This window comes from Natrix helvetica (assembly GCF_964273705.1).
Source record: "Natrix helvetica genome assembly, chromosome: 2".
Classification (NCBI taxonomy): Eukaryota; Metazoa; Chordata; class Lepidosauria; order Squamata; family Natricidae; genus Natrix; species Natrix helvetica.
Window position 1 is genome coordinate 8,589,654 of NC_138552.1, and position 21,382 is coordinate 8,611,035.

A 21,382-nucleotide genomic window follows, 5' to 3' on the forward strand; every position below is an offset into this window, starting at 1 on the left:
TAGATATTTTTCTTGTAACTGACTTGTTCAGTTCAGTTACCATACCGAACAAGTCAGAATTCTTGATTTTGACAGATTCCAAATAGTAGATATTTGGCCAAGAACCATAAGGGTTTTTAAAACACGGTGATCAATTCAGACATATCAGACGTCCAGGACTCAAAGAGGTGACACTGTGTTCAAGTTCCTGAATAGAATAGAATAGAATAGAATATTCTTTATTGGCCAAGTGTGATTGGACACACAAGGAATTTGCCTCTGGTGCATATGCACTCAGTGTGCATAAAAAGACAAGATACATTCGTCAAGAATCATAAGGCACAGCACTTAATGATAGCCATAGGGTACAAATAAGCAATCAGGAAACAATATCAATATAAATCGTAAGGGTACAAGCAACAAATTTAGAGTCCTGCGGTCTAAGTGGGAGGAGATGGGGGATAGGAACAATGAGAAGACTAATAGTAATAGTAATGCAGACTTAGTGAATAGTTCGACAGTGGTGAGGGAATTGTTTAGAAGAACGATGATGTTCGGGGAAAAAACTCTTGTGTCTAGTTGTCTTGGTGTGCAATGTGAATTGGAGACTTCATAGCATGACAGTGGCCACTGCTGTTCATTCCACTCTCAAATTGTCAGATTCATGTTTCCATAGTACAGATAGTCCTCATTTAGCGACTGCCTCATACAGCGATCCTTCGCACTTACGATGGTAATGAGAAAGTAACTTGGCCACCAATCCTCACATTTACGACTTTCATAGACCTGTAAAGAAAAAAATGAAGTCGGGCGATCAACACAGGTGCGGTTTCACTTAACGACCATTCTCTCTAACAACCAAGGTGTTGTTCCTAGTTGTAATCGCTAAATGAGGACTACCTGTACTGACTTCATTTTAAGATCACGGGAAACTAATTCCATCCTCTTTAGAACAACCCTCTGCTGGTTAATCAGATAAGGATGCTATAAAGTGGATTGAAGAGTGGTGTTAAAAGTAATATTTTCTGTAATTTCCTTCAGCACAAGATAATTAGTTTAGGTGCTCCTATCAGTGGCTCCAGAACTTCCAACTAGTATGTAGTAGTTATGAGCCTTGGTGGCGCAGTGGTTAGAGTGGAGTACTGCAGGCTACTTCTGCTGCCTGCCGGCTGCCTGCAGTTAGCCAGTTCAAATCTCACCAGGCTTAAGGTTGACTCAGTCTTCCAGCCTTCCGTGGTGGGTAAAACAAGGACCCAGATTGTTGGGGCCAATAGGCTGACTCTGTAAACCACTTAGAGGTGGCTGTAAATCCCCGTGAAGCAGCATATAAGTCTAAGTGCTATTGCTATGTAGATTCAGAAGCAGAGATAGCTGGACCAAGGACAAAGCATGGAGTTGAGTTGAAGGGAATCTCAAGGGATAAGCATTACAAAAGGGCCATATGACCAAAGCTACCACCACCTAGATCAGTGCTTCTTAACCTTGGCCCAACTGAGGATGGGTGGACTTCAACTCGCTGGCTAGGGGATTCTGGGAGTTGAAGTCCACGCACCTTCAGATGACCAAGTTTGGGAAACACTGACCTAGACGCAGGCATCTTGACCCACTTGGATGAGCTGGGTAAACCAGTGGGCTTCACGTCTATGGAGATTCAAGGCTATCCAGGTCACGGTTGTCCCAAAGATATTTTTTTCAAGAAGCAAGTGCACTGCCATATAAACTGGTCCGAGGGGCATGGGAATTGCACTGCTGCCATGTAGATTGGTCCTGGGTGCGTGGGAATTGTAGTGCTGCCATATAGACTGGTCCGAGGGGCATGGGAATTGCACTGCTGCCATGTAGATTGGTCCTGGGTGCGTGGCAATTGTAGTGCTGCCATATAGACTGGTCCGAGGGGCATGGGAATTGCACTGCTGCCATGTAGATTGGTCCTGGGTGCGTGGGAATTGTAGTGCTGCCATATAGACTGGTCCGAGGGGCATGGGAATTGCACTGCTGCCATGTAGATTGGTCCTGGGTGCGTGGGAATTGCACTGCTGCCATGTAGATTGGTCCTGGGTGCGTGGGAATTGTAGTGCTGCCATATAGACTGGTCAGGGTTGTGTGGGATTGTAGCGCTGCCGTATAGACTGGTCAGGGGTGTGTGGGAATGGTAGCACTGCTATATAGACTGGTCAGGGTTGTGTGGGATTGTAGCGCTGCCGTATAGACTGGTCAGGGGTGTGTGGGAATTGCAGCGCTACCATATGGACTGGTCAGGGGTGTGTGGGAATTGTAGCGCTGCCGTATAGACTGGTCAGGGGTGTGTGGGAATTGCAGCGCTGCCATATGGACTGGTCAGGGGTGTGGGGGAATTGTAGCGCTGCCGTATAGACTGGTCAGGGGTGTGTGGGAATTGTAGCGCTGCCATATAGACTGGTCAGGGGTGTGTGTGAATTGCAGCGCTGCCGTATAGACTGGTCAGGGGTGTGTGGGAATTGTAGTGCTGCTATATAGACTGGTCAGGGGTGTGTGGGAATTGCAGCGCTGCCATATGGACTGGTCAGGGCTGTGTGGGAATTGTAGCGCTGCCATATAGACTGGTCAGGGGTGTGTGGGAATTGTAACGCTGCTATATAGACTGGTCAGGGGTATGTGGGAATTGCAGCGCTACCATATGGACTGGTCAGGGCTGTGTGGGAATTGCAGCGCTGCCATATGGACTGGTCAGGGCTGTGTGGGAATTGCAGCGCTGCCATATGGACTGGTCAGGGGTGTGTGGGAATTGTAGTGCTGCCGTATAGACTGGTCAGGGGTGTGTGGGAATTGTAGCGCTGCTCTATAGACTGGTCAGGGGTGTGTGGGAATTGTAGCGCTGCCATATAGAATGGACCGAGGTGTGTGGGAATTGTAGCACTGCCATATAGACTGGTCAGGGGTCTGTGGGAATTTTACTGCTGCCATGTAGATTGGTCCTGGGTACGTGGGAATTATAGCACTGCCATATAGACTGGTCAGGGGTGTGTGGGAATTGTAGCGCTGCCGTATAGACTGGTCAGGGGTCTGTGGGAATTGTAGCGCTGCCGTATAGAATGGTCTGAGATGTGTGGAAATTGTAGCGCTGCCATGTAGACTGGTCCCTGGGTGCAAGGGAATTGTAACGCTGCCACGTTGCCTGGTCCTAGGTACGTGGGAATTGTAGTGCTGCCATGTTGACTGGAGCCAAGCAACAGGAAAAAATACATTACAGCTGATCAATATCTTGCATTGGTTCTGCATGCAAGATTTCTCTCCGTTAAATAGTAGTAAACTACTTTTGGTAGTAAACCCTTTTTGCAAAGTGGTCGCACGGCTAGCAGCCTTATTCACATAACCCCTAAATCCGGGTCAAGCAAAAAAACAAACAAGACTAGGAAAGAAAGGGTTAATCCTGCTTGCCTCCCTTCCTTTCTTGCGCGCACGCGCAGCCTGTTGATGCCCGAATAGTCCGCGCGCCGCCTTTCGAACCCCGCGACCGTTGAAAGCACAGCAAAGGCGTCGCCCCTTTTCCCCTCGCTTTCCCGCCCAATTGCCTTCCGCCGTTACAGGAGTGGCCGGGAGCCGCCAGGTGGCGCAGCCACAGGACGCCGCGTCACGCCCTCAGCCGTTCTTTCCGGCCGCGCAGCGCTTTCCTCCCCTGGCGTACTTCCTGTGTCAGGCGGCGCCGCTGGTTGCTGCCGGAAGTGATGTCGGAAGGCTCGAGCTGAGGCGATCCCAGCGGCCTCCCTTCTGAGGTGACATTTTTTTCCTCCCTTCCTCCGGCTTCTTCTTTTCGTTCCCTCCTGCCCGGGCCGAAGAAGCGGCACCGGCCACGCCAGAAGGAGGAACGGAGAGCGGGGGAGAGGAGGAGCCCCGGCCCCTCATGCTCCAGCTGGCCCTTCCCGCGGGGCCTCAGGCCGGGAAGAGCCTCAGAGGCCGCGGCGGCGGCGGCAACAACTCTGGTGAGTGACGCCCCCTCCCCTTTTCTAGTCCTTTCAGCCTCACGGAGCGTCTCGGCCTACCAAGGCCGAGCGCCCAAACCACTCCCTGGGTATTTGGAGGGGACTGAGGGGCCGCTTCCCTTTGGTCGCCTCGCTCGGCCACCCTCGAGTCACAGGCAGAGCGGGCTTCTTGAAAGAGACCCCACCACCACCCTCCCCGGACTTTCCTTGCTCTTCTCCCTCCCTCAGAGCCTTTAATTCGGACCGCACCATCTTAGGCCGCGAGAGCAACTCGGCCTGCCCTTTGGGCCTACCGGAAAACGGGGATAAGGGCCCCTAAACCATGGTTAGTTTATGAAGGGGTGAGCGTGTCGTGCGAAGGGTTCGTGTGGTCCAATTAGGGTTAGTATGAGACACCCTCCACCCCACCACCGTTACCCAGGTTTGAAAGTGTGTGTGGGGCTGAGATTGAACCCCACAATAGCAGTGACTGTGAATGGGATCTTGGAGTTCTAGTGGACAACCATTTAAATATGAGCCAGCCGCGTGCAGCAGCTGCCAAAAAAGCCAACACAGTTCTAGGCTGCATAAATAGAGGGAGAGAATCAAGATCACGTGAAGTGTTAATACCACTTTATAATGCCTTGGTAAGGCCACACTTGGAATACTGCATTCAGTTTTGGTCACCACGATGTAGAAAAGATGTGGAGACTCTAGAAAGAGTGCAGAGAAGAGCAACAAAGAGGATTAGGGGACTGGAGGCTAAAACATATGAAGAACAGTTGCAGGAACTGGGTATGTCTAGAAGGACTAGGGGTGACATGATAGCAGTCTTCCAGTATCTCAGGGGTTGCCACAAAGAAGAGGGAGTTTCCAAGGCACCTGAGGGAAGAACAAGAAGCAATGGGTGGAAACTAATCAAGGAGAGAAGCAACCTAGAACTAAGGAGAAATTTCCTGACAGTTAGAACAATCAATCAGTGAAAGAACTTGCCTCCAGAGGTTGTGAATGTTCCAACACTGGAAGTTTTTAAGAAGAGATTGGACAACCATTTGTCTGAAATGGTATAGAGTTTCCTTCCTAAGCAGGGGGTTGAACTAGAAGACCTTCAAGGTCGCTTCCAACTATCCTATCTTATCAAACCGAAGCTGCATTAGATCTCGTTATTCCACTGTGTATTTTTTGTAATCCGAATAGATTTGGAAGGGACCTTGGTGGTCTTCTAGTCCAGCCCTCCTGCTCAAGCAAGGAGGCCCTATATCGTTTCAATATATGAAATATGTTGAACCTGCAGAAACAATTCCTTCCCTCTTCCTTTTACAAGGAACAAGGAAAGACTTAAACTGCCTGTTATCTTAATTCCAGAGGCAAGGATGTATTTCTGGCTTTTGTTGAATATTTTCCATCTCATGCTTGGTATTTTTTTAACTACAGTTTTGAGATGAACTTCCTCTAGATATTTTCCATGAATCTTCAGGAGATTAAGGTCCTTACAAGGGTGTCCCAAAGGTGATTTTCCCCCCAAGAGGCAACTGGACTTTTTTTGCCTCTTGGGGAAAAAAGCATCTTTGGGACAACCATGACCTGGATGACTGAGAATTTACATAGACTCCTTACAAGAGTGTTGTAATCCAATCCAGCAGTGAAGATTTAAGATTGGGAAGAAGTAATATTTTCCCTAAATCCTACCTGATTAACAGCAGTGGTTGCTGTGTTTTATCCTTCCTGTTTTTGTTGAAAACTACACTAAATTGGATTTAATTATATCCCACAATGCTTTGTGCTGATCCTTGTTTTCCTACTAAAAGGGTTGAAAATATACTAGATGTTATATTTTGTGTTGTATAGTTATCTCCATGTCATGCTTTGAATATTCTATCTATTCCTGCTAGAAACAAAGGTGAGAAGATAAGCCAGAGATGTAAATGAAATTCAACTTCAAGTAAAGAATTCCTTGGCTGTATTAGTGATAGCAAATGATAAATATCGCAGCATTGAATTTCTGGGATGTGAGACATTGTTCAGCAAAGCTTTATTTCAAGCAGTGAAATCATAGTCATGATTTTGTTAATGGTTTATTATATCTGCTGAATTGACACCAATTTTCAGTACATACTAAGCTCAATTTTAGGTGAAAAGGTTGTTGATGTTTAGTAGCCCATTAGTTTGCTTAAGTAGTAATGTTTGTTTGTTATGTCTTTAGCTTTATCAAATTTAATACAGGGGGAAGCCTGCTGGAAATTTTTAAAATCTCTTATACGCATGTTGATTGAATGGAATATGATTGTAATTATTCATTCATCCAATTTCTAGGCCTCCCAATTTCATAAACACCCATAAGCAGCTTTACAAAATTAAAAACAAAAAAAATGACTAATATAATATTTAAAAAGCATAGTCACCCTGCATTAGAGGACATTGCTTAGTTGATAGGATCTAAAGTATGCCAACTCTGATTGTAAATCTTATGTGAGACAGAGTCTGTCAGTTACACTGTGTAGGGCTTTATAGGTATTAGCTATCCCCTTGAATTGTTCCTGAAAGCTTATTAGCAACCAGTGCAGCTCACAAAACATGTTTCATGGGCACAGCTAGATTTGCCTGTTGCTACGTGTGTTGCTTCATTCTGGGCCAGTTATGGCTTTTAAATGGTCTTCAGGAGCGGTGTAGACCCCATTGCAGTGGTTCACTCATGTGACCAGTGCATGAGTAACTGCAAGGAAGGTCTCACAGTCCAGGCATGATTGGTGCAGAAGTGGGGTTTGTGCAACAGTTTTCCTGGGCACAAGCTGTTTCACAAACGCCTTCCCCTCAAGCAGGTGCTAAGCATTTAGGAAGACCATCAGATCACACATTAGACCCAAAGGGGAAATGCAGCCTATTTAAGGATGAAGATCCCAAACGCAAGAGTTTGACATAGTCATAGTCACTCAATCTTCCTAGGGTTTGCGTTTGAATCTATGTGTCCCTACCCAGACTTCAGCAGGCCCCAAACAGTGAGACAAGACCTTCACTAGCCAGAGAACTACTGGGTGTTATCCATATACTGATAATACTTGACTTGAAAAATTACTTCCCCAAGAAACTTTATGTAAGTATTAAATAGAAGGGATGAGAATGTTGACCCCTGCACCTTTTGAGGACTTCAAACCCAACAGTAACTTGAATCAGTCACAGTTATTTCTATCAATCCTATTCTCCCACAGAGAATGTGGACGGGGCCATGTTTGAACATAAAACACCCTATATATTGGTGATACATATGGGTGGATTTTGCTTACTAGTCTCAGCTCTTTTTATTGCATCCAGTGCAATAAATCAGTGGCTTAGAAATTGATGTTTTTGGGAAGTTAGAGAATTGTAGCCAAAGTTACAGCAATTTAGACAACAAAGGCAAACTCCCTGGACTTTTCATTTTTCTTGTTTAGGATTGACAACCATAAGCAACCTGTATTAATGAGAGTCAGAGTGTTAAAGTGGTAAAAGCACTAGATTGGGACAACTAGAGGTGGGCTGCACTTACTTTGACAATGGGTTCGCTGGTTGTGAGCGCATCCGTCGGTGAGTACAGCAGGGGTGGCGCGGATCACAGCTGGGCACGCCAATGAGCCAAAAAGTGTGCCCAGCCTGCGATCAGAGCTAAATGTTTGCCCGAACCCGCGCAATCATGCAGCAGCCCATGGCTGGGGACAACGCAGGTTCAAGTTTAGCATTCATAGAAACTCGGTGGGTGATTGCGATCTCAGCCTAACATTGCACAGAATAAAACGGTTGCATGCTATACAGAACAGAATGTTTTGCCTTGAAATCCTAGAGTGAAAGGTATTTAAATTCAATAACCTCTCTATCGCTAGATTTTACTGCTTATTCAGTGTTTGAATGATTATTCAGGCATATAATTGTGCTCTGGATTTTTTTTGAGACATATGAAATATTAAAGAAAAATTAAGATTATTTTTATAAAATTTAAATTTAGTAATAATTTGGTTTGAACAAACTGCTATTCTGCACAGAGTCCATTGGAGTTGAGCAGCTATAAGAAACCAAATAAAATTATCATAAGTTTCAGTTTGACTCTAGCCTACATTCAGATATTTTCAGTTGCATATCCTCAATTATGTGATACTTTTTAATGTCTATGGTACAGTATACAATAGTTTTATATCTCAGAAGATCTCAGTAGATTTTTTTCAAGAATGACTGAAAAATAAACTTGAGCAATATTTCCGCGGGTGGAGTTCATTTGATGATGACTATGTGTAAAAGCTCTCTAGATATGAAATCTGTGTGAAATACATAGATACACGCAGAACTGAATTGAACTTTCTTAATGATTATTATATTTTTTAATATAAGAATGGATTATATTTTTGTTCTTTTATATAAATTGGCTGTATAATTTGGACATCATAGAACAATAGATATATACTTTTTTAGCTACTGAAGTGAACAAATATTAAAATTTAGGAAAATTTAGAAGGCAATTAAGGAAAGTTTAGGAGCTTATTAATATGTGGATAGTAATACTTTGTTTTTTGAAACTTAAATATTTCACCATTTAAATAACTTAAACACCTACCTCTTGATTCTAATCCTGATTTTTTTGTCTGCTTGTTTGTTTATCAAGTACACTACCCATTTTTCTTGAAAAAAATAGAATTAAAAACAAAAAGGTGAAAAGAGCTCTCTCAAGCCACCAACCACTCCCAGGGTCATGTGATCACCTTTTGCGAACTACTGACAAGCAAAGTCAATGGGGAAGCCAGATTCACTTAACAACTGTGGCAAGAAAGGTCATAAAATCTACTTACCAAATGTCTCGCTTAGCAACAGAAATGTGGGGCTCAATTGTGGGTCGAGGACGATCTGTATTGTATAACTACAATATTTCAGTATGTTAATCTGAAGTCCTCAAATGCTTTTTAACATGGATGAGGGCCTGATATGTCATTCACAGGTGAAATCACACAATATAGGCTTCAGTCAGAGGTTTTAAAACATTGAGCAAAGTTCAAACAACACTTTTCTTATGGAAGGTTCTTTTTTCCACTGAGTTTGGGGTAATCGCTTAGCAGCATGACCAAACCCATATGGAGAAAGGTTGAAAGTCACAAACCTCTTCACAGAAATTCTGTGTCTGCCTCCCACTGCCTTGCTGGAAGTAATTGTCTGTCTTTTATAGATAGGTGCCTCACCTGGCATTGTCCCCCATGGCCCCAACATGATGCCCCCCCTCCCATAACCAACGGTGCTGTTCTGGCAGACTAAAAAGTAAAGAGAACAAAAATGGTAGAAATTCTACAGTGTGCACCTCCTGGCGCTATAGTTGTTGGGAGTGTTGAAGTGCGCAGCTAGGGATACTAGCTCTTCTTATTCGCCTCTTTGGGAGACAGACCAGTCTTATAGTAAGAGGTAAACAAAATAAAAAGAAATGAAATAATGTATTTTAACTCTGGGTTGTCATATGGAAAATATTGAGCACTGGAGGAATAAACTTCAAATCACAGATTGTAATTTTAAAATAGAATAGAATTCTTTATTGGCCAAGTGTGATTGGACAAACAAGGAATTTGTCTTTGGTGCATGTGCATTTCCCATAGGAAAATATAAAGCTCCAGGTAAACCACAAATTTGCTGACCATTCCTAACTAGAGAAACCTCTACTGTAAACAAATTCCGAATGACATAAACATGGAGTTACTCAATTTGTACAGAGAAAATAAATGATTATCAGAGACAAAATAATATTTAGGCACACACAGCAACTGAAATTAAACTTAACACGTAGTTTCCAGCTAGGCTTCTTTGTTATTTCTTAGAATAAAGTGCTACTTGAATGTTCCCTGTTAAGATTTCTTGCATTTTTATCTATCTATTAGATACTTAGATTTTATTTTGTAACTCTTCTTTGTTCACCTCCCACCCCCTTCTTAGCTTCCATCTTAGTTGTCCATGTTTTAAGGATCAAAACATTTCTGTCTCGCAGAAAGGGAGTGATTTGGGAATAGTCTGCCTGCCCGCAAGGTCTCAAGCCAATCCTCACTTTGAGAACATTGTGTAGAAACAGAGCAACATGCATTCCTTGTCTGGAAAGCAAGCTGTTATTCCTGTCAGTACCAGGTGGCATCACACAAAAAGGGTACTGCTGATAAAATTAAATTTAAATGATGTCAGATGAATGTAACAGATTCTGGGGAAAATGAGTAATCTATAGTTTCCTCTGTAAATCATCAGCAATGGATTGACTGATTAGGCACTGTTTCTCAACTATTTTGATAGCATCAGTTCTAGCTTGACCTCTGCCTCATGTTATATTCTCACTTTTTCATTTGTTTCTGAATTATTAGAATGTTAGTTTTCAGTATGTGTTAAGTAAACATGTGGTGTCGACATCATAGGTAGTTGGAGATAATTTCAAAAGTTAAATTTAGGAGATCAAAATTGTGTGAAATTGTGAAAAAACCTTTAAAACTTAGGCCAGTTTGACACACCATTTAGAGGCAAGAGAGATGTACGTAGTTGGTGCAGAATGTTATATGTATTCTTGTAGCTGTGTGTTTGTACACATCCAGTTCATTTTCTTGACTAAACTTTGAAAAGGCTTTCTGGCATTTTATGGTAGATTAGGTAATTAGTTCCATGTTGGTTCAGAAATTATGTCATTCTTCTTAGCTAGCATTCATCATTTGATATGATGGCTTGAATCTTTTGTTCAGTGTTTGATATGGAGTTATCCAAGGAAATATGAAAGAAAACCTATAACTAAAGAGTATAGTTTGTCTTTGATGAGTTGTGTCTGAAATAACAATAGCATTTAGACTTATATACTCCTTCACAGTGTTTTACAACCCTCTCTAAGTGGTTTACAAAATCAGTGTATTGCCCCCAACAATCTTCGACCCAAGCGTGAGTCAACCTTGAGCTGGTCAGGATCAAAAGAATCAAAATCCTGGCAATGTGAGCAGACTTACCCTGCAATATTGCATTGTAACCACTGTGGCACCAAGACTCTGTTGGTTTTATTATTAAGCGAAGTGGTAATTTTATTATTAAGTTAATTAAGAAACATGCACACATGTACATCCTGCCTGAAATTAATGAAATTAGATCCATGCCTAATTCATTAAGCATAAGTGCTAAAAAATATAGTCAGGAAAAGAGTCGTGTGGATTATTTCCAAAAAATTCCCGCAGCCAAGAAAACAACCAAGAGGTTTTGGGGGTGTTTTTTAATTTCTCGATTAAGTGTATAGTCTAATATTTCCCAGAAGAGTTTATGGTGGTATTGGAAATACTGACAGCCTATGAAATAGTTAATACAGGTAATGTAATTAAAATGCAAAGGTTTATAGTTTAAAGCATAAACAAAGCTGAGTTGTTACTGAGTAATCTCCATGTTGTTATTCAGTAATCTGAACTTTTGTGATGCAATTCGAAAGGCTAAAATGCTGTTTCAGTGAGTTTTGAATGCTTCCCTTTTTCCTATTTTTCCCTTTTATTATGGTTATAAACCATGATATATTATATTAATACAAATACAATAACATCTGTACCAGTATTAAAAATGCTTTCCTTTCTGATATCCCACTCAGTCGTAAGGGTGGTTAAATTGCCAAGTGGCCAAATTTTGTCATAATTTCAAACAATCGATGTAAGTCAAGGACTACTTGTATTGGCAGCTCACAGGTTAAATAACTGAATGTTGTATTCTTTTTGTGAGCTGTGAAGCCCTCAACATTTCTCTATTGCCCAACTGATTGTCCATTGTCGGGTAGACGTAACATATTAGTTTTCGACTGCTAGTAGCAATGGAAAAAGTGATAAAAGGAAAACAGATAACGGCTATGATTATTGGAAGGGGACCAGCAAAAATGGATCTTCTAAATCAGGGTTTCTCATCCCTTATTTTGCTCATAAACCCTTTCAAGCCTCATTCAACATTTTTCTCCAAAATCATAATAAGAGTTTTTGGGGAAAAGTGACTAAGAATAATATTAACTAAAACTAATGTAAAAACCTGATACAAAAATATATTGAAAGAAAAAAATATTGATAAGTGTAGAAAAAGTCCCCCACCCCCACAAAAGGAAGTAGTAAAAAAATTCGACTTTTCCTTTCACCCCTAGCAAATATATTTAACATTAATAATTTATCACAGTCTCTTAAAATACAGCTGTCAGACTCTAAACGACAAGAAATGACACATGGAAATTCTTCCAAGCTGAGTTTTTCTTTAATTGTTTCATACCATAGAGAAAATGTTACCAGACTAACCTGCATCTGCAATATACGGGTATCCTGTGAACTATTAGGGAGGGGCTGCCTTCACCCTCTTTTTCTCACACATATCTGGGCTGAATCGCCTCTTCTCCTAGGCGCTGCTTGGAGTGTCCAAGCATGGGTTAACTTCAGCTTGCTGCCCAAAGACTGAGTTCAAAGTTTGTGTAGCCACGCCTCTTTCTCCCCTCAGAGGCTCAGTTTAAAAAACTCAGTCACCCTAAAAGGATGAATTTTGGGGAGTTTCAGTCCTTGAGCAGCAAGTTGGACTCTCCAAGTCAGTGTAGTGTAACCTTTATTATTTTTGTGCATAGTTAGGTTAGGTTTCCTCATCTGTCCGAAGTGTGGATTGCCTGTCTTTGACTTCTGATGCGCGGAACAGGCTGCTTGGAGCGTGGCTGGTTTTCGCGCTGCCGTGATTGCAGCAACACAAACAGGCCTCCCCCTCCCCAGGACTTCCAACTAGGTGGCTGCAGGGATTTTGTCTATTGCTTGGCCATCCCCTGGTATTAAAATCTAGCACGGAGCTGCTGGCACCCTGGACGTATTCTGACCGGTGCCATTTTGTCCTGCCTTTGCTTCACCACTTGGGACATTGATTGTTTCTGAGGGTCTTCAGCTCCCATCTTCTGTCCTAAAGCCTCGTTTCTCCGGCTCAGCAAGCCAGTTCTGCCTCTGTGCCTGATACCATGGCTAATTCTACTGATGTTGAAACCAATTCCCAGTCGGGACCTACCACCAGTAAGCGCAGCAGGCTCAACCTTGCTGCTAAGAGTGAGGGGGCCGGGGGCCCATCCAAGAGAAAGCAGCCCAAGCCCCAAAAGCCATCCAAGGCTGCAGAGAAGATGACTGAGAGGCGCCAAAGGGTCCTTGAAAAACAATTCCAAAGAGCTCAATCAGCCCAGAGGCCTGCAAGGGATCCCTCTCCACCCATGGAGGAGATTGCAGGTCTTCCCTTCCCACTTCCTAGCGGGATAGGTCCCCATCCCTGGCAGGGGAAGAGGACTTTAGTTTTTCACCCAATCCCTCTAGGCCTTCTCCTGGGTCTCCCTGTCCATCTCTAGCTGAGGAGTCAATGAATGAGGCCTGCTCTATTATTGAGGAGGAATCCTTGCCTCCACCTGAGGCCAGACCCAGGGCCTTGTGCCCTCATGAGGACCAGGGGCCTCAGCTGTCTCGGGAAATGCAGGAGGTAGTCGCACGTGTGATTTCCCAGGGGATTGCAGATGGCATCCAACAGTTAGGGATCAATTTACCTAGACAGGTCAACAACTCGAACAGGGCTCACACTGCTGGGACTAAGACCGGTGGAGGAGGAGCTTCTGGGGCAATGGCGGCCCTTCCTAGAGCTCCGTGAATGATGGGGCTCCCTGGCAGGGATAGTGGGCGCTTTCAGCCCCCACCAGTCATTCTGGGGGGTCTAGAGCTGGTCAGTGGCAATCCTGGCTGTCTCTGAGAACAACTGGGACCCGGGGGGAACAGCTGAGACCCGGGAGAATCAGACAGCCAGATGGACAGGAGATCGAGGATTGAGGATTGTGGATGGCGGCTAAGAGACGAGAACGCTGAACGCTGAACGCTGAATGGTGGGGCTGGGCCGCGGCAGCCGAAAAACTGGAAAAACTGAAAGAGCGAAGGATGAGGTTTGCGTGGCTGCCAGGGCGGCGAGACAGCGGCGAGACAGCTGAGGAGCGGAGGAGTGATTCCATGAGGGGAGTGAGTGAGTCGCTGAGGAGGAGAACGAATTACATCTTGTTCGGGGGCGGCATGTGGGCCCGACCGGCGATGGCGATGATGGCGGCAGCGGCGGAGATGGCGCTGGAACACTGGGCGCCATATTTTCTTCCACCTCTCTGACCGCAGTGAGCTGCCTATTTAGGAGACCGGGGGGGGGGGCGGGGATCGAAGAAGCAAGCCAGGGGGGTCGGCGGAGGTTTGGCCGACCCCCAGAAGATCAACAGGCCAGGAAACTGGCCTTGGCACTTCGCCCATTCCCCCCCGCCCCCCCCACCACCCCCATGGATTTGCGATTTGTGGTTTCTACACACTTTAAGAACTCAAGAAGCACCTTAAGAACTACCTCTGGGCCTCGATGGTGGACTGTTAGACTACTGTGGTTTGGCGATGTAGGCTTCCTCTCTCCTTTTAGTTACCTTTTGCATCTATTTACATCTTGTCCTTTTTACATTTATTTACATCTTGGACCTATTGCAAAGAAAACCCTGCCATAGCCATACTCACGGACTGATTAACATCATAATTTATTCTAGGGCTGACATTCTACGACTGCGAGGGTCCCCCCTCTCGCAGATATGCCCCCCTGCCCTGGTGAGGGCCCACCTCGATGAAGGGTTTATTAACCCAGAGAGGTGGAGGAAGCGGGGGATTAGGATTTTTTTAGCAAAATGTTTTTAAAAAATTTTAAGGGGTTCCAGGGAGGGGGGGAGGGTTATTCAACCTGGGGGTATGGATACAGCCAGGTCAACAGGTGGGATCAGGACGGAGGGAAGCGGAGTGGGGGAGGCGAGAGGATACAGTATTCCTATAGAGGGGATTCCGATAGCGACGGTCATAGGGAGGGGCGGGCGCGAGGACACCAGAAGAACGCATGGTCGGTTGGGAGACCGGGGCTGTTGGACACGCCCGGTCGCTTGTACCAACCCCCGCAGTCTAGGTGGACAGGATCGGCAGAGCCTGGGCCTTAGGCTGATGTTATGTAACGCGAGGTCCGTGGTTAACAAGGCCCCCCTCATCAGGGACTTGATCTCTGAGGGGGAGCCGGACCTCGCAGGAATAATGGAAACCTGGTTGGGCCCGGAGGGGGGGTTGCCCCTCGGGGAAATGTGCCCTCCAGGTTACCGGGTATTCCATCAGCCACGGGCCCAGGGTAGGGGTGGTGGGGTAGCGATAATCATCCGGGAAGATTTGGCTCCAAGATAATTCACTGTGTCGCAGACATCTGGTTGTGAGTCTCTGGGCGTGAAATGGGGCCCAGGGAGTCAGTTGGGTCTGTTGATAGTATACCTGGCTCCCCGCCATACATCAACGGCCCTGCCCGGACTCCTCGAGCTGATCACGGAGATGGCGGTTGAGACCCCCAAGTTATTAGTGATGGGGGATTTCAATCTGCCGTCGACGGGAGAGGCATCCGAGGCAGCCGGGGAATTCATGGCTTTCATGACAGCCATGGATGTGACTCAAGTAGTTCGGGACCCCACACACGAAAGAGGCCACATACTGGATCTTGTGTTTGTCTCCGACCAGTGGTCGGGTGATCTGGGAAGAGGGAATTTAGTCATCACGCCCCTGTCATGGTCAGATCACTCACTTCTCCAACTGGACTTCCCTGGCGCTACTCCCTGCCGCGGGGAGGCGGAACCAGACGGTCCCAGATGGTTCCGCCCCAGGCGTCTGATGGAACCAGATAGGTTCCAGGCGGAGCTTGGGCCACCTCCTGCAGACCTGTCCCGCTCCCGGGCAGAGGACCTGGTGGCCGCGTGGAACAGTGCGGCCGCCGGAGCCTTGGACTGGGTTGCGCCTTTGCGGCCTCTCCGATGGCAACGATCGACCCGGGCCCCCTGGTTTAACGGGGAGCTAAGGGCGATGAAACGCCACAGGAGACGCCTAGAGAACAAGTGGAGATCCTCCCGCTCCGAATCCGATCGAACACAGGTAAGAGCCTACTTAAGGACCTACCTTGTGGCAATAAGGGTGGCCAAACGTCAATATTGTGCCACCCTTATAGCGTCCGCAGAGAACCGCCCTGCCGCCCTGTTTCGGGTGACCCGCTCCCTGCTGTCGCAGGGACAGCGGGACCCCCCCATTGCAGGGCAGGGCAGAGGAGTTTGGGGAATACCTGCAGGATAAAATTGATCAGATCCGGAGGGGGTGGACCCACTCCAGTACTCCAGAGGGGGCGTCCGAGGCTAGTCTTGAGATTCCACGCTGGGAGGAGTTTGACCCTGTTGTCACCGAAAATTTGGACAGGTTGCGCGGGCGACTGCGAGCCACCACATGTTTACTGGACCCGTGTCCCTCCTGGTTGGTACTGGCTTCCTGGGAGGGTTCACGAGGCTGGCTACTGGGACTGGTGAACGCTTCGTTGGGTGAGGGCCTTTTACCAACCGCCTTGAAAGAGGCGGTGGTGAGACCCCTGCTCAAGAAGCCTTCTCTGGACCCAATGGAGCTAGCAAATTATCGTCCGGTCTCCAACCTTCCTTTTTTAGCGAAGGTTGTTCAGAGTGTGGTGGCTCAGCAGTTCCCGCGTCACCTGGAGGAAGATGATTATCTAGACCCGCGCCAGTCCGGCTTCCGGCCCGGTCACAGCACGGAGACAGCCTTGGTCGCGTTGGTGGATGATCTCTGGAGGGCAAAGGATGGGGGTTGTTCCTCCATCCTTGTCCTATTAGACCTCTTGGCGGCTTTCGATACCATCGACCATGGTATCCTATTGCGCCGTCTGGAGGGGTTGGGGATCGGGGGCACCGTATTGCGGTGGTTCCGCTCCTACCTCTCTGGCCGGACGCAATGTGTGTTGACAGGGGAGCAGAGGTCGACCCCGAGGCCCCTTACTTGTGGGGTCCCACAGGGGTCGATCCTCTCACCTCTCCTGTTCAACACATATATGAAACCGCTGGGCGAGATCATCCGTGGTTTTGGGGTGAGATATCATCTGTACGCTGATGACACTCAGCTGTATATTTCCACCCCAAACCACCCCAACGAGGCTGTTGAAGTGATGTCCCGCTGTCTGGAAGCCGTGCGGGTCTGGATGGGTGACAACAGGCTCAGGCTCAACCCCTCCAAGACAGAGTGGCTGTGGCTTCCGGCACCCCGGTACAACCAGCACATTCCATCTCTGGCCATCGGGGGCGTGCAACTTGCCCCGGTGGAGCGGGCGCGCAATTTGGGCGTCCTCCTTGATGCCCGGCTGTCCATGGATGACCATGTGGCGGCCGTGGCAAGGGGGGCGTTCCACCAGGTTCGCCTGGTGCGCCAATTGCGCCCCCTATTGGACCGGGACGCCCTACGCACAGTCACCCATGCGCTGGTGACGTCTCGCCTGGACTACTGTAATGCTCTCTACATGGGGCTCCCCTTGAGGTGCACCCGGAGACTGCAGTTGGTCCAGAATGCAGCCGCGCGGGTAATTATGGGGAGATCGAGGTTCTCCCATATAACACCGCTCTTGCGCGAGCTGCACTGGCTTCCTGTGGCCTACCGGGTGCGCTTCAAGGTGTTAGTTACCATCTTCAAAGCGCTCCATGGCATAGGGCCTAGTTACCTGTGGGATCGTGTCCTGCCCCATACATTCCTGCGGCCCATTCGCTCACACAGAGAGCGTCTCCTCCGGGTGCCGTCCTCTAGAGATTGTCAGAGGGCGGTGCCCAGGAGTAGGTCCTTCTCTGTGGCGGGCCCTACCCTTTGGAACGACCTCCCCCCAGACATCAGAACAACAACCGATCTCCGCTCCTTCCGCAGTAAACTGAAGACCCACCTGTTTCGGCTAGCTGGCCTGGCATAACTCGACAACTTTTCCACCCCAGGTCATATTTAATTGTTAATTTTAGTTTTTAAACTATTAATGTTATTGGGGTTTTAACCTTTTTCAGTATTGTAATTATTTATTTATTTTTTACCTCCTCTGTACGACACTGTGCTGACTGTTGCTTGTGTACGTCGCCCCGAGTCCCTGTGGGGAGAGGGGGCGACTAATAAGTTTAAATAAATAAATAAATAAACCCACCGGCTAGAGCCTTCTCCCCGACCCCTTTGGGAGTCAGTGAGGTGTCCAAGGTGGAGGAAGTTGAGCAGGATGCTCCTGATCTATCAGAGGACAAAAATCCTCTCCCCGATACGCCCGCCTTCTCAGGCTTATTCAAGCCCTCAATGTTTAGAGCTATCCTTACCAAGGCCAGGGCCCCTGCCACCCAAATGGGTTTCCCAGCTCAGGGGGACAAGTTCTCCACTGAACAGGGCAATAAGGATGCAGTTGGGCCCCAGGATCCGGGTGCGGGACTCTTCAAGGAGTCCACTCCTCCCCAGGATCTGGTTCCAGCCCTCCAGCAGTTCCTGGATGTTATCCAGCGCCAATGGGCCCAGCTGGGTTCTATGGCCAATCCCAGTGGGGTAGATAAAAAGCTATAGACCATGGAGAGTAGCATTGAGGATTACTTAAAGCTCCCTCAAGTAGATGATCCCATTGTGACCTTAACTTCCAATTCAACACTTCCAGCCGACCTGCTAGAAGGTCTCAAGGCTGAGGATAAGAGGGTGGAGAAGGCCTCTCATAAAACTCACCTGGTCACCGCATAGTCCATGAGGGCATCTTCTTCCTACTTTAGCAGGGCAGCGCTCTTTTGGTTTCGCAAGCTGCTGTCTAGCCTACAAGCAGATGACACCAGAACATGCCAGGACGTGAATAAAATCATAGTGGCAGTTGAATATTCTGTCGACGCCTCACTTAATGCCACAAAATTTTCATCCAGAGCCCTTGCCTCCAATGTGACCTCGCGCCATCTGCTGTGGCTCCGCCACTGGTGGGCGGACATGAAGGTGAAATGGAAGCTCTTTTCTCCCTTTAAAGTGGGAAAGCTTTTTGGGGAGGCCTTCAATTCGGTCTTAATCAAATCCAAGGATAAACGTAAAATCCTACCAGTGGTCACCAAAATACCAGATCGCAAGGGTCAGTCCTTTTTCCATAGGCAGCCCTTTCAGAACGCAGACCCCCCAGCCTCCTCTGGGGGATTCAATCGGTCATACTCCCACTCTCAGGATTGGGCACAAGACAGGTCATCTTACAGGGACAAGAACAGGCAACAGGGTAACCGCAGGTCCTTCCAAGGGGGGCATTCCAACCGTTCCTTTCAGAAGTCGAAGTTGACCATCAACGGTCACCTCCCATTGGCAGACATCTCCAACTCTACGCCGCTCAGTGGGAGGAGACTACGATGGACGCTTGGATTCTGAATACGTTCCGTCACGGATTGACCCTGGAATGCCTCTCGGTCCCTCCACAGACCTTTGTCCATTGCCCCTTTCCCAAGTCTGTCCACAAGCGCCAGCTAATGTGGGCGGAGATAGGACCTTCACTGGAGATAGCGGCCATCGAGAAGGTCCCCAGGGGTCAGGAGGGCAAGGGATTCTACTCAACTCTCTTCCTTGTCCCAAAGTCCTCAGGGGGGTTAAGGGCAATACTGGACCTCAAGAAACTCAACATCCATCTAGCGTACAAATGCTTCAAGATGCAGTCACTTCAAACCATACTGGTTTTCATCAGGCAGGACGACCTCCTAACTTCCATCGACTTGAAGGAGGCGTACCTGCATGTTCCCATCCATCCAGCGCATCGCAAGTTCCTGAGGTTCCAGTTTGCCAACCAGCACTATCAATACAGGGCCCTTCCCTTCGGTCTCTCGTTGGCCCCAAGGACATTTACCAAGCTCCTGGCAGCCATCGCAGCGCATCTCCGATGTCTTCCGGTGCGCCTCGAATGCTACCTGGTGACATTCTCATTCACTCGTCATCCAGGGGGCAGGCCCAGAGAGATCTTGACATTACCATCCGTGTTCTCCAATACCGCAGGTTTTCCGTCAATCTCGACAAGAGCCACCTGACTCCAACATACAGAATCAAGCATCTCGGCCCGGTGATCGACTCCAAGAGCTGCAAGGTCTTTCTCACACAGGAGCGAGTGGAGAGCATCAGATCTCTGGTGAGACGCATCCGAGCGACGGGGTCAGCATCCATCGTCTCTCTCTCCCAGTTGCTGGGAAAATTAATATCATGCATTACAGTGGTTCCTTGGCCGCGTCTGCATGCGTGGGATCTCCAATGGTTCCTCCTATGATCCAGAGATGCAAAACCAGCAACTCCAGGAGAATGGTTCGCCTCCCCCCAAAGGTGCTTCGGTCCCTCAAGTGGTGGCAGTTGGAGGCCCTGCTAAGGGGATCCTTTTTCAGGGAGCCGGACTGCCTGGTCATAACAACGGACGCCAGCCTATACGGTTGGTGCGCTCATCTCCAGACTCACGTAATACAAGGCAGATGGTCGCAGGCGGAGCTCGCCCACAACAGAAATTGGCTGGAGCTCCGGGCCCCCATACTTGCTCTGCGTCATTTTCACCATCACATCAGGGGCCGCGATGTCCTAATACTGAATGACAACATTGCCATAAAGGCATATATAAACCACCAGGGCGGCACTTGATCACAAGCCCTGATGACAAAGGCGGAAACACTGGGCTGATGGGCAGAGCGTCACCTGACATCCCTGCGGGCGGATCACATCGGGGAGGACAACGTGGTCGCGGACTGGCTGAGCAGGACTACTATCAACAACTCGGAATGGCGGCTCCATCCATCACTATTCCGTCAACTCTCGCAGAGGTTTGGCCTTCCGAGAGTCAACCTGTTCGCTACCCCGGCCAACACGCATCTCCCTCGGTTCTTCACCAGGTTTCATTGCCCCGGCGCAGAAGGTATAGACGCTCTACGATGTTGCTGGCCTCCCAGCCTCCTTTATGCGTTTCTGCCTCTTCCCTTGATAGCCCTGGTGTCCTTCAGCCAAGGTGCCATTCAACATCCGGATCCTCAGTGGCTGCAACTAGCCGTTTGGCACTTGAGGGGGACCTCCTGAGGCTAAGCAGGTTTTCAGACAAAGTCATCCCTACCGTCCAGGCGGCCCTCCACAATCAGAATATATGAGGCAACTTGGTTTGCCTTTTCGACTTGGTGCCAGTCTCATCACATTGTCTCCGCTTCCGCAACTATTCCGCAACTTCTGGATTTTTTCCAGGAGGGCTTGGACAAGGGCCTCGTGCCCAACACACTCCGTCGGCAGATGGCAGCCTTGGCCACTGACTCATCTCTGTCCACTGACTCATCTCTGCCCCTTAGTAGACATCCTCAGGTTCGTAGTTTCCTCAAGGGGGATGCCAACCCCATTCCTCCTACAATTCACCGATACCCGACCTGGGATTTGTTCGTCGTCCTACAGACTCTGACCACAGCTCCATTCAAACCGCTTTGATCCATCGGTTTGCATCACTTGTCTCTCAAAACGGCCTTTCTTATAGCGGTCACCTCGGCCCAGAGGATTTCTGAACTAGCTGCTCTTTCAGTCAGAGAGGAACTTTGCATTGTGCATCCGGACAGGGTCGTTCTCAGACTGGACCCGGCGTTTGTGCCG

The 21,382-nt window shown here is 47.8% G+C and overlaps 1 protein-coding gene across 4 annotated transcripts in view; it reads left to right on the plus strand.

Annotated features, from left to right (window-relative positions):
* The first annotated feature begins 3,526 nt into the window (after nucleotides 1-3,526).
* ARK2N (arkadia (RNF111) N-terminal like PKA signaling regulator 2N) overlaps nucleotides 3,527-21,382 on the plus strand; it is a 78,936-nt gene continuing 61,080 nt past the window's right edge. The window contains exon 1 of one of the 4 annotated variants that reach the window (XM_081942558.1): nucleotides 3,527-3,938. The gene's annotated coding sequence lies outside the window, so the exon portion shown is untranslated. The remainder of the gene's footprint in view (nucleotides 3,939-21,382) is intronic. The other 3 variants (XM_081942560.1, XM_081942559.1, XM_081942561.1) reach the window with 3 other exon arrangements.